Here is a 13041-nt window from a genome sequence, read left to right as displayed (position 1 = left end):
ATATTTGTGCATTGTTCGAGCATCACGCACCCAGTGAAGTCAATGGGTGCGTGAAAATCACGCCCAACACTTCCGCAGCAGTATAAACTATGAAAGAAAACAGAAAAGCACCACGTGCTACAAACATGCAAGCAGAGTGTCATAATGATGGCTGCTGCCACACGGAGCTGTTATGGACCTTTTGCATGCGCAAAACGCCACGTTTTTGCGCGCGCAAAAAGCAAACGCTTCTGTAAATCCGGCCTTAGGGTAGGAACACACTAGGCATGAACACTGCGGATTTTATGCAACACATTTTATTGTGGAAAATCCGCAGCGTATTACAGTCGCAGCAGAGTGGATGAGATTTGAACAAATCTCATCCACACGCTGCAAAAAACATGGACCTGTAGTGTGGCTTTTTAAGCCGCAGCATGTCAATTTATTCTGTGGAATCGCTGCTCCCCTGTTGCGGAAATGCAAGTCGCGGCAGTTTGCCGGGCCCCCCTTTCAATTAGGTTTGGCCGGGCCTCTCACATCAGTACCCCTAATACCCCCCCTGATGGCGGCCCTGGGTACCATGATATAGTGCTGGACGGAGTACCGTTAACAGGCGGTGCCACGGTAGGGGGGCCCAGAAAATTTAGCTGCAGGGGGCCCTGAAATTCCTGATGGCGGCCCTGTCTGTATGTATACAGTATGCGTCTCTGTGTGTATACAGTGTGTCTCTGTGTTTGTATGTGTATATGTTACAGTGTGTGTGTTTGTGTGTGTGTGTGTCTCTGCATGTGTTTATGTTTCTTTGTAAAAGTGTGTGTTCAATATTAAAGTAGAACAGATAAAACAAAGATATCTGTGCTGCCTCCTATATACCCTGCTGCCCCTATGTGCCCTGCTGCCCCCTATATATCCTGCTGCCCCCTATATATCTTGCTGCCTCTATATAGCCTGCTGCCCCTTGTATAACCTGCTGCCCCTCATAAAACCTGCTGCCCCTTATATAACCTGCTGGCTCCTATATACCCTGCTGCCCCTATATACCCTGCTGCCCCCTATTTATCCTGCTGCCCCTTATATATTCTGCTGCCTCCTATATACCCTGCTGCCCCTTTTTTTTCCTGCTGCCCCTTATATAACCTGCTGCCTCCTATATACCCTGCTGCCCCTATATACCCTGCTGCTCCTTATATACTCTGCTGCCCCTTATATACTCTGCTGCCCCTTATATACTCTGCTGCCCCTTATAAACCCTGCTGCCCCTTATATACTCTGCTGCCCTTATATATATATATATGCCTCTGTGCGTGTGTGTGTGTGTGTGTGTGTGTGTGTGTGTGTGTGTGTGTGTGTGTGTGTGTGTGTGTGTGTGTGTGTGTGTGTTTATGTGGGTATAGTTATCATCTATGACATTATCTGTACTCAGAGTTATCACTGTGTTATCAGCGGTGTTACATAAAACTGCAGGTAACATCTACAACATTATCTGTACTCAGAGAGTTATCACGTTGTTATCAGCGGTGTTACATAGGACTGCAGGTAACATTTACTGCATTATCTGTATTCAGAGAGTTATCACTGTGTGTTATATGTGGTGTTACATAGGACTACAGATAACATCTATATTATCTGTACTCAGAGAGTTATCAGTGTTATCAACGGTGTTACATAGGACTGCAGGTAACATCTACAACATTATCTGTACTCAAAGAATTATCAATGTGTTATCAGCGGTGTTACATAGGACTGCAGGTAACACTACTACATTATCTGTACTCAGAGAGTTATCACTGTGTTATCTGTTGTGTTAAATAGGACTGCAGGTAACGCTACTACATTATCTTTTCTCAGAGAGTTATCACTGTTATCTGTGGTGTTACATAGGACTGCAGATAACATCTACTACATTATCTGTACTCAGTTATTACTGTGTGTTATGTGTTGTATTACATAGGGTTACACGTGAAATCTACGACATTATCTGTACTCTGAAAGTTATCACTGTAAGTTATCTGTGGTGTTACATAGGACTGCATGTGAAATCTACTACATTATCAGTACTGGGTATATGTGTGTAATGTCGGGGTAGGGAGATGGACAGGTGAGCCCTAATCTACCCGCCACTCAGTCCCTGCCTACTTGCACAGTCCTCATAAGGCAACGGCGTACAACTGGGCGACGGTCCTACGCTCACTATGTGAACGACAAACAAAACAGACAAGGGAACACAGAAGCAAAGGAAGAGGGGCAGTTGCCCATGGAAACACAGTGAGCAACAGAGTAGTGAATGAGCCGAGTCAAACCTGAAGAGTACGCGGTAACAAAAGCAGAACAGGAGAATAGTTAGTCAAGCAGGGTCAATATGAAGCAGAGGTCAATGGTATTAGCAGGAACAGCAGAGCCAGGAAACACAAGAATCACAGGCAAAGGACAGACAGCAAATGAAGGTATATATAAACCAGAACTGGAGCTAGAACCGTCTAGCCAGGCTGTGATAGGTTCTCCCACTCCTCAGCCTACCAGCCTGAGTGGTAGCAGATCGAGTCACTCTATCAGACCTAGGAACAGATGCAGACTGATTAACCACGGGCGTCGACACAGAAGCTGTGTCTGGCAGATCCTTTACAGTACCCCCCTCCCCCTTTTATGAGGGGCCACTGGACCCTTCCTAGGTGGACCTGGCTTATTGGGGAACCGAAGATGGAACCTCCTGAGCAATAACCCAGCGTGAACATCGCGGGCGGATACCCAAGTCCTCTCCTCAGGCCCGTATCCTCCCCAATGGACCAGGTACTGGAGGGAGCCTTGTACCATCCTGCTGTCCACAATCTTAGCCACCTCGAATTCTACCCCTTCAGGTGTGAGAACAGGGAGTGGTGGTTTCCTCGAGGTAGCCAAGGATGGTGAGCAGCAATTCAGGAGGGAGGCATGAAACACGTCGTGTATTTGAAAGGACGGGGGTAACTCCAGCCAGAAGGAGACAGAGTTAAGGACCTCAATGACCTTGTACGGCCCTATATACCGGGGAGCAAACTTTTTGAATGGAACTTTAAGGCGCAAGTTTTTTGAAGACAGTCACATCAGATTCCCGACCACAAACAAGGGGTTTGCAGAACGTCTTTTATCTGCCTGAGTCTTTTGTATGCTCTGGGACGCTTCAAGGTTCTTCTGAAACTGGGCCCAGACTGTGCACAATTCCTGATGAACGACATCTACCTCGGGATTGTTGGAACCACCAGGTGAAACGGAAGAGAACCGTGGATTAAACCCAAAATTACAGAAAAAGGGGGAGACCCCTGACGAGTTACTGACCCGGTTATTAAGGGAAAATTCGGCGACGGAAATGAAGGAGACCCAATCCTATTGACAGTCAGAGATAAAACACCTTAAATATTGTTCTAGAGACTGATTAGTCCTCTCAGTTTGGCCATTAGTTTCAGGATGGAAGGCCGAGGAGTAGGACAGATCAATCTCCAACTTCTTACAGAAAGCTCTCCAAAACAATGAAACAAATTGTACCCCTCTGTCAGAAACAATATTGACAGGAACCCCATAGAGACCCAGGATGTGTTTGACAAACAAGGTAGCTAACGTCTTGGCATTGGGTAGTATCTTGAGGGGCACAAAGTGGCAGATCTTACTGAAGCGGTCTACTACAACCCACACCACCGACTTGCCTTATGATGGAGGCAGATCGGTGATAAAATTCATGGAGATATGGGTCCAAGGTCTTTGAGGAATGGGCAAAGAACATAGTAAGCCCGCTGGTCGGGACCTGGGAGTCTTGGACCTAGCACAAATTTCACAAGCGGCGACGTAGGCCTTAACGTCTTTAGGCAAGCCAGGCCACCAATAGGTTCTAGAAATGAGGTGCTTGGTACCCAGGATGCCAGGATGGCCAGATAGTGCAGAGTCATGATTTTCCCTTAGTACCCTTAGCCGGAATTGCAGGGGAACAAACAACACCTTGATCAGCCGCAATTTTCGGAGACTAAGTCAGAAGCAACAGAGGATATGATTATACCTGGGGGCAAAACACAAGCAGGATCCTCCTCCAAAGGAGGGCTGGCCATGAAGCTACGCGACAGTGCATCAGCTTTAAACATTTTAGACCCAGCCCTATAGGTGACCACAAAGTTGAATCTAGTAAAAAACAATGCCCATCGAGCTTGTCTCGGGTTTAGCCTCCGGGCAGATTCTAGGAAAGCCAGATTCTTGTGGTCGGTAAGGATCGTTACCTGGTGCCTAGCCCCCTCCAAGAAGTGGCGCCACTCTCCAAATGCCCATTTAATGGCTGAGTTCGCGGCTGCCAACGTCATAGTTACTCTCAGTGGGTGAAAACTTCCTGGAGAAGTAGGCACAGGGACGGAGATGGGTGAGAGACCTGGTAACCTGGGAAAAAACAGCACCCACTCCCACCTCGGAGGCGTCAACCTCCACGATGAATGGCTCCATTTGGTTAGGCTGTATCAGCACTGGGGCAGAGATAAAGCACTTCTTAAGGATCTCAAAAGCCTGGATCGCCTCCGGAGGCCAGTGGAGGATATCAGCACCCTTGCGAGTAAGATCCGTAAGAGGCTTAGCGATGACCGAGAAGTTAGCAATAAATCTCTTGTGGTAATTAGCAAACTCCAGGAAGCACTGTAACGCTTTCAGGGAGGCAGGTTGGACCCATTCAGCCACAGCCTGAACCTTGGCAGGGTCCATGCGTAATTCATTAGGAGTGAGGATATGACCCAAAAATGGTATCTCCTGCACCCCAAACACACATTGTTCAGTTTTAGCAAAGATTTTGTTTTCCCAAAGGGCCTGGAGAACCTTCCTGACATGCTCAATGTGGGAGGACCAGTCCTTGGAAAACACAAGTATTTCATCAAGGTACACTACAAGAAATACCCCCAGGTAGTCTCTTAAAATCTCATTTATGAAATTCTGGAAGACAGCGGGAGCATTACACAACCCAAAGGGCATGACGTGGTATTCGAAATGACCTTCGGGCGTGTTAAACGCAGTCTTCCACTCGTCCCCTTCTCTGATTCGGATAAGGTTATAAGCCCCCCGAAGTTCAAACTTAGAGAACCACTGGGCCCCTTGAACCTGATTGAAGAGATCAGGAATCAAAGGAAGGGGATACTGGTTCCTTACAGTGACCTTATTCAAGTTTCGGTAATCGATGCACGGCCTAAGACCACCATCCTTCTTCCTTACGAAGAAGAAGCCAGCACCTACAGGAGAAGTAGAGGGATATATTCTCTCATGGCTTCACGTTCGGGACACGAGAGATTAAATATCCTACCCTTAGGGAGCTTAAATCCTGGTACCAAATTGATAGCGCAATCGTATTCTCTATGAGGAGGTAACTCTGAGGCCTTTTTAGAAAAGACATCAGCGAAGTCCTGAATATATTCAGGTAGAGTGTTCACCTCCTCAGGGAGAGAAATAAAATTAATAGAAAAACAGGACGTCATGCATTCATTACCCCATTTAGTAAATTCCCCCGTATTCCAGTTAAACGTGGGATTATGCCTCTGCAACTAGCGAAGGCCTAAAAACAAATCAGACGATAATCCCTGCATCACCAGTACAGAACACTGCTCCAAATGAATGGAGTCAACAATGAGTTAAAATACAGGGGTATGCTGCGTAAAATAACCATTAGCAAATGGAGTGGAGTCTATACCCACTACTGGGACAGGTTTAGGTAAATCAATCAATGTCATAGCTAGAGACATAGAAAATTCTGCAGACATAATATTAGCAGAAGACCCTGAATCCACGAAGGCACTGCCAGTGGCAGACCTACCCTCAAAAGAGACCTGAGAGGGAAGAAAGACCTTATTAGGTTTCATATTTATGGGAAATACCTGTGCGCCCAAGCGACCTCCCCGATGGTCACTTAGGCGCGGAAGTTTTTCGGCTGCTTATTCTTACGCCTAGGACAGTCATTCACTTGATGCTTGTCATCCCCACAGTAGAAGCAGAGACCATTCTTCCTGTGGAGCTCTCTACGTTGTTGGGGAGACACGGAGGCCCTGAATTGCATTGGTTCATCCGAGTTTTCCGTGGAAGAACGAAGCAACGGAACCTCAGGATCCATCATAGGGGAGCCAGAGGAGAAGGCACAAAAACGTTCAAGTCGTCGTTCCCTGAGACGTTGGTCAAGACGTACCGCTAAAGCCATAACCTGATCTAGAGAGTCAGAAGAGGGATAGCTAACTAACAGGTCTTTCAGGGCGTTTGACAGACCCAATCTAAATTGGTACCTCAAGGCAGGGTCATTCCACCGAGAAGCTACACACCACTTCCTAAAGTCAGAACAGTACTCCTCAACGGGTCTCTTACCCTGACGTAAGGTCACCAGCTGACTCTCGGCAAAGGCAGTCTTGTCAGTCTCGTTATAGATGTGTAAAGGATCTGCCAGGCACAGCTTCGGGGTTAACACCCATAGATAATCAGTCTGCACCTGCTTCTATGTCTGTGAGACTGACTCCATCTTCCACCACTCAGGGTGGCAGGCTTAGGAGTGGGAGAACCTATCACAGCCTGGCAAGACGGAGCTAGCTCCCGCCCTCTGTCTATTTATACCTGCCTTTCCTGTTCCTCCTTTGCTTGTGATTCTTCTAGTTTGTTTTACTGGCCCTGCTACAGCTCTTGTACTATTGTCCTTGCTTCATATTGACCCCGGCTTGCTGACTACTCTCCTGCTCTGCGTTTGGTACCTCGTACACTCCTGGTTTGACTCAGCTTGTTTACTACTCTTCTGCTCTGCGTTTGGCACCTCGTACTCTCCTGGTTTGACTCGGCTTGTTCTCTTCTCTTGTTGCTCACGGTGTTGACGTGGGCAACTGCCCCTTTCTCCCCCTAGCTCTGTGTACCCTTGTCTGTTTGTCTGTCGTGCACTTATTGAGCGTAGGGACCGTCGCCCAGTTGTACCCCGTCGCCTAGGGCGGGTCGCTGCAAGTAGGCAGGGACTGAGTGGCGGGTAGATTAGGGCTCACTTGTCTGTCTCCCCACCCCCATCATTACATAATCACAAGCCCATACCTAGTCTACCCTGGTCCCTGACACCACTATGGACCCCCTTGAGACCCTGGCTCAGCAAATGCAGGGTCTCTCCCTACAGGTCCAGGCCCAGGCTCAGAGGGTCAACCAGCCTGATGCTACCATGGTAGTCCCCCTCACCTCACCTCTTGAACCCCACCTCAAGTTGCCCGACCGGTTCTCAGGGGACCGGAAGACTTTTCTCTGCTTTCAGGAGAGTTGTAGGCTCTATTTTCGTTTGAAGCCCCACTCCTCAGGTTCTGAGAGCCAGCGGGTGGGTATAATTATGTCCCGGCTCCAGGAAGGGCCCCAAGAATGGGCCTTCTCCTTGGCTCCTGATGCCCCTGAACTTTCCTCCGTTGATCTTTTCTTTTCTGCTCTCGGACTCATCTATGACGAGACTGACAAGACTGCTTTTGCCGAGAGTCAGCTGGTGACCTTACGTCAGGGTAAGAGACCTGTTGAGGAGTATTGCTCTGACTTTAGGAAGTGGTGCGTAGCTTCTCGGTGGAATGACCCTGCCTTAAGGTGCCAGTTTAGGTTGGGTCTGTCGAACACCCGGAAAGATCTGCTAGTTAGTTATCCCTCTTCTGACTCCCTAGTCCAGGTTATGGCTTTAGCGGTACGACTTGACCGACGTCTCAGGGAACGACGACTTGAACGTCTTGATGTTTTCTCCTCTGACTCCCCCATCATGGCTCCCGAGGATCCGTTGCTTCGTTCTTCCACGGAAAACTCGGTTGAACCAATGCAACTCGGGGCCTCCGTGTCTCCCCAACAACGTAGAGAGCTCCGCAGGAAGAATGGTCTCTGCTTCTACTGTGGGGATGACAAGCATCAAGCGAACAACTGTCCTAGGCGTAAGAATAAGCAGCCAGAAGAACTTCCGCACCTAAGTTACCATCGGGGAGGTCACTTGGGCGCACAGGTATTTCCCGTAAATATGAAACCTAATAAGATCTTGCTTCCCTTTCAGGTCTCTTTTGAGGGTAGGTCTGCTACCGGCAGTGCCTTCGTGGATTCAGGGTCTTCTGCTAATATTATGTCTGTGGAATTTGCTATGTCTCTAGCTATTGCCTAAATCTGTCCCGGTAGTGGGTATCGACTCCACTCCACTTGCTAAAGGTTATTTTGCGCAGCATACCCCTGTTTTTGAACTCATTGTTGGCTCCATGCATTTGAAGCAGTGCTCTGTACTGGTGATGCAGGGATTATCGTCCGATTTGGTTTTAGGCCTTGCCTGGTTGCAGATGCATAATCCCACGTTTAACTGGAATACTAGGGATCTCACCAAATGGGGTAATGAATGCATGATGTCATGTTTTTCTGTTCATTTTCTTTCTCTTCCTGAGGAGGTGAACACTCTATATGAGTTTATTCAGGACTTCGCTGATGTTTTTTCTAAAAAGGCCTCCGAAGTGTTACCTCCTCATAGAGAATACGATTGCGCTATCAATTTGGTACCAGGAGCTAAACTCCCTAAGATTAGGATATTTAATCTCTCTTGTCCCGAACGTGAAGCCATGAGAGAGTATATCCAGGAATGCCTGGCCAAGGGTTACATTCGCCCCTCTACTTCTCCGGTAGGTGCTGGCTTCTTCTTCGTAGGGAAGAAAGATGGTGGTCTTAGGCCATGCATTGACTACCGAAGCTTGAATAAGGTCACTGTAAGGAACCAGTATCCTCTTCCTCTGATTCCTGATCTCTTTAATCAGGTTCAGGGGGCCCAATGGTTCTCTAAGTTTGATCTACGGGGGGCGTATAACCTTATCCGCATCAAAGAGGGGGATGAGTGGAAGACTGCGTTTAACACGCCCGAAGGTCATTTCGAATGCCTCGTCATGCCCTTTGGGTTGTGTAATGCTCCCGCGGTCTTCCAGAATTTCATAAATGAGATTTTAAGAGACTACCTGGGGGTATTTCTTGTAGTGTACCTTGATGACATACTTGTGTTTTCCAAGGACTGGTGTTTTCCACATTGAGCATGTCAGGAAGGTGCTCCAGGTCCTTCGAAAAAACAAACTGTTTGCGAAGACCGAAAAATGTGCAGGAGATACTATTTTTGGGCCAAATCCTCACTCCTCATGAATTCCGCATGGACCCTGCCAAGGTCCAGGCTGTGGCGGAATGGGTCCAACCTGCCTCCCTGAAGGCGTTACAGTGCTTCCTGGGGTTCGCTAATTATTACAGGAGGTTTATTGCTAACTTCTCGGTCATCGCTAAGCCTCTTACGGATCTCACTCGCAAAGGTGCTGATCTCCTCCACTGGCCTCCTGAGGCTGTCCAGGCTTTTGAGGTCCTTAAGAAGTGCTTTATCTCGGCCCCGGTGCTGGTTCAGCCCAACCAAATGGAGCCATTTATCGTGGAGGTTGACGCGTCCGAGGTGGGAGTGGGGGCTGTCTTGTCCCAGGGTACCAGGTCCCTCACCCATCTCCGTCCCTGTGCCTACTTCTCCAGGAAGTTTTCACCCACTGACAGTAACTATGATATTGGCAACCGCGAACTCTTAGCCATTAAATGGGCATTTGAAGAGTGGCGCCACTTCCTGGAGGGGGCTAGGCACCAGGTAACGGTCCTTACCGACCACAAGAATCTGGTTTTCCTAGAATCTGCCCGGAGGCTAAACCCGAGACAAGCTCGTTGGGCGTTATTTTTTACCAGATTCAACTTTGTGGTTACCTATAGGGCTGGGTCTAAAAATATTAAGGCTGATGCACTGTCACGTAGCTTCATGGCCAGCCCTCGTTCGGAGGAAGATCCTGCTTGTGTTTTGCCTCCAGGTATAATCATTTCCGCTATTGATTCTGATTTAGTCTCTGAAATTGCGGCTGATCAAGGTTCAGCTCCCGGGAGCCTTCCTGAGATCAAGCTGTTTGTTCCCCTGCAATTCCGGCTAAGGGTACTTAGGTAAAATCATGACTCTGCACTATCTGGCCATCCAGGCATCCTGGGTACCAAGCCCCTCATTGCCAGAAACTATTGGTGGCCTGGGTTGCCTAAAGACGTTAAGGCCTACGTCGCCGCTTGTGAAGTTTGTGCTAGGTCCAAGACTCCCAGGTCCCGACCAGCGGGCTTACTATGTTCTTTGCCCATTCCCCAGAGACCTTGGACCCATATCTCCATGGATTTTATCACCGATTTGCCTCCATCTCAAGGCAAGTCGGTGGTGTGGGTTGTAGTAGACCGCTTCAGTAAGATGTGCCACTTTGTGCCCCTCAAGAAACTACCCAATGCTAAGACGTTAGCTACCTTGTTTGTCAAACACATCCTGCGTCTCCATGGGGTCCCTGTCAATATTGTTTCTGATAGAGGGGTACAATTTGTTTCATTGTTTTGGAGAGCCTTCTGTAAAAAGTTGGAGATTGATCTGTCCTTCTCCTCTGCCTTCCATCCTGAAACTAATGGCCAAACTGAGAGGACTAATCAGTCTCTAGAACAATATTTAAGGTGTTTTATCTCTGACTGTCAATATGATTGGGTCTCATTCATTCCCCTTGCCGAATTTTCCCTTAATAACCGGGTCAGTAACTCGTCAGGGGTCTCCCCCTTTTTCTGTAATTTTGGGTTTAATCCACGGTTCTCTTCCGTTTTACCTGGTAGTTCCAACAATCCCGAGGTAGAGGTCGTTCATCGAGAACTGTGCACAGTCTGGGCTCAAGTTCAGAATAACCTAGAGGCGTCCCAGAGCATACAAAAAACTCAGGCAGATAGAAAACGTTCTGCTAACCCCATGTTTATGTTCGGGGATCTGGTGTGGCTATCGTCTAAAAATTTGCGCCTTAAGGTCCCTTCCAAGAAGTTTGCTACCCGGTTTACAGGGCCGTACAAGGTCATTGAAGTCCTCAATCCTGTCTCCTTCCGACTGGAGTTGCCCCCATCTTTTCGAGTACACAACGTGTTTCATGCCTCCCTCCTTAAACGCTGCTCCCCGTCCTTGGCTCCCTCAAGGAAACCTCCGGTCCCTGTTCTCACCCCTGAGGGGGCAGAATTCGAGGTGGCCAAGATTGTGGACAGCAGGATGGTCCAAGGCTCCCTCCAGTACCTGGTCCATTGGAGAGGATACGGGCCTGAGGAGAGGACTTGGGTACCCGCTCGGGATGTTCACGCTGGGATATTGGTCAGGAGGTTTCACCTTCGTTTCCCCAGTAAACCAGGTCCACTTAGAAAGGGTCCGGTGGCCCCTCATAAAAGGGGGGGTACTGTAAAGGATCTGCCAGGCACAGCTTCGGGGTTAACGCCCATAGATAATCAGTCTGCACCTGCTTCTATGTCTGTGAGACTGACTCCATCTTCCACCACTCAGGGTGGCAGGCTTAGGAGTGGGAGAACCTATCACAGCCTGGCCAGACGGAGCTAGCTCCCGCCCTCTGTCTATTTATACCTGCCTTTCCTGTTCTTCCTTTGCTTGTGATTTTTCTCGTTTGGTTTCCTGGCCCTGCTGCAGCTCTTGTACTATTGTCCTTGCTTCATATTGACCCCGGCTTGCTGACTACTCTCCTGCTCTGCATTTGGTACCTCGTACATTCCTGGTTTGACTCGGCTTGTTTACTACTCTTCTGCTCTGCGTTTGGCACCTCGTACTCTCCTGGTTTGACTCGGCTTGTTCACTTCTCTTGTTGCTCACGGTGTTGCCGTGGGCAACTGCTCCTTTCTCCCCCTAGCTCTGTGTACCCTTGTCTGTTTGTCTGTCGTGCACTTATTGAGCGTAGGGACCATCGCCCAGTTGTACCCCGTCGCCTAGGGCGGGTCGTTGCAAGTAGGCAGGGACTGAGTGGCGGATAGATTAGGGCTCACTTGTCTGTCTCCCCACCCCCGTCATTACAAGATGAGCCCGAGAGCAGGAAAAAAAAGGTAAACAGAGGAAAGTTCAGGGGCGTCATGAGCCAAGGAGAAGGCCCATTCTTGGGGGCCGTCCTGGAGCCGGGACATAATTATACCCACTCGCTGGCTCTCAGAACGAGGAGTGGGGCCTTAGACGGAAATAGAGCCTACAATTCTTCTGAAAGTAGAAAAAAGTCTTCCGGTCCCCTGAGAACCGGTCAGGCAACTTGAGGTGAGGTTCAAGAGGTGAGGTGTAGGGCAGTACCAGGGTAGCTTCACGCTGGTTGCACCTCTGAGCCAGGGCTTGGACCTGTAGGGAGAGACCCTGCATTTGCTGAGCCAGGGCCTCAAGGGGGTCCATAGTAGTGTAGGAACCAGGGTAGAAAAGGTATATGGGCCTGTGATTATGTAATGTCGGGGTAGGGAGACGGACAGGTGAGTCCTAATCTACCCGCCGCTCAGTCCCTGCCTACTTGCACAGTCCGTCCTAGGCGACGGCGTACAACTGGGCGATGGTCCCTATGCTCACTATGTGAACGACAAACAAAACAGACAAGGGAACACAAAAGCAAGGGAAGAGGGGCAGTTGCCCACGGAAACACCGTGATCAACAGAGTAGTGAACGAGCCGAGTCAAACCTGGAGAGTACGCGGTAACAAAAGCAGAACAGGAGAATAGTCAAGCAGGGTCAATATGAAGCAGAGGTCAATGGTATTAGCAGGAACAGCAGAGTCAGGAAATCACAGGCAAAAGGACAGACAGCAAATGAAGGTATAAATAGACCAAGGGTGGGAGCTAGAACCGTCTGGCCAGGCTGTGATAGGTTCTCACACTCCTCAGCCTACCAGCCTGAGTGGTAGCAGATCGAGTTACTCTATCAGACCTAGGGACAGATGCAGACTGATTAACTACGGGGGTCGACACAGAAGCTGTGTCTTTCAGATCCTTTACAATGTAGGTCTGTCTGTGAATGTGTCTTTGTGCTTGTATATTTGTGCCTTCTATGTATTTGTATATGTTCCAGTCTGTGTATTTATCTGCCGGTGTGTGTGTGTGTGTGTGTGTGTGTGTGTGTGTGTGTGTGTGTGTGTGTATATATTCCAGATGTGTGTATGTCTAAATATCTGTCTTTATGTATGTACAGTATACATGTTCCAGTATGTGCATGTCTATATATGTGGTTAATTTTTGGTTTGTGTAGGG

At 48.7% G+C, this 13041-nt stretch overlaps 1 protein-coding gene across 1 annotated transcript in view; it reads right to left on the bottom strand.

Annotated features, from left to right (window-relative positions):
* The window catches only part of LOC142660295 (transmembrane protein 272-like), a 77287-nt gene that overhangs the window by 61665 nt on the left and 2581 nt on the right, over positions 1 to 13041 (bottom strand). The window lies entirely within an intron of this gene.

The sequence above is a fragment of the Rhinoderma darwinii genome, chromosome 9 (assembly GCF_050947455.1).
Source record: "Rhinoderma darwinii isolate aRhiDar2 chromosome 9, aRhiDar2.hap1, whole genome shotgun sequence".
Lineage (NCBI taxonomy): Eukaryota > Metazoa > Chordata > Amphibia > Anura > Rhinodermatidae > Rhinoderma > Rhinoderma darwinii.
Note: the sequence above shows the minus strand (reverse complement) of the source record. Positions and strands in the feature narration are given on the sequence as shown.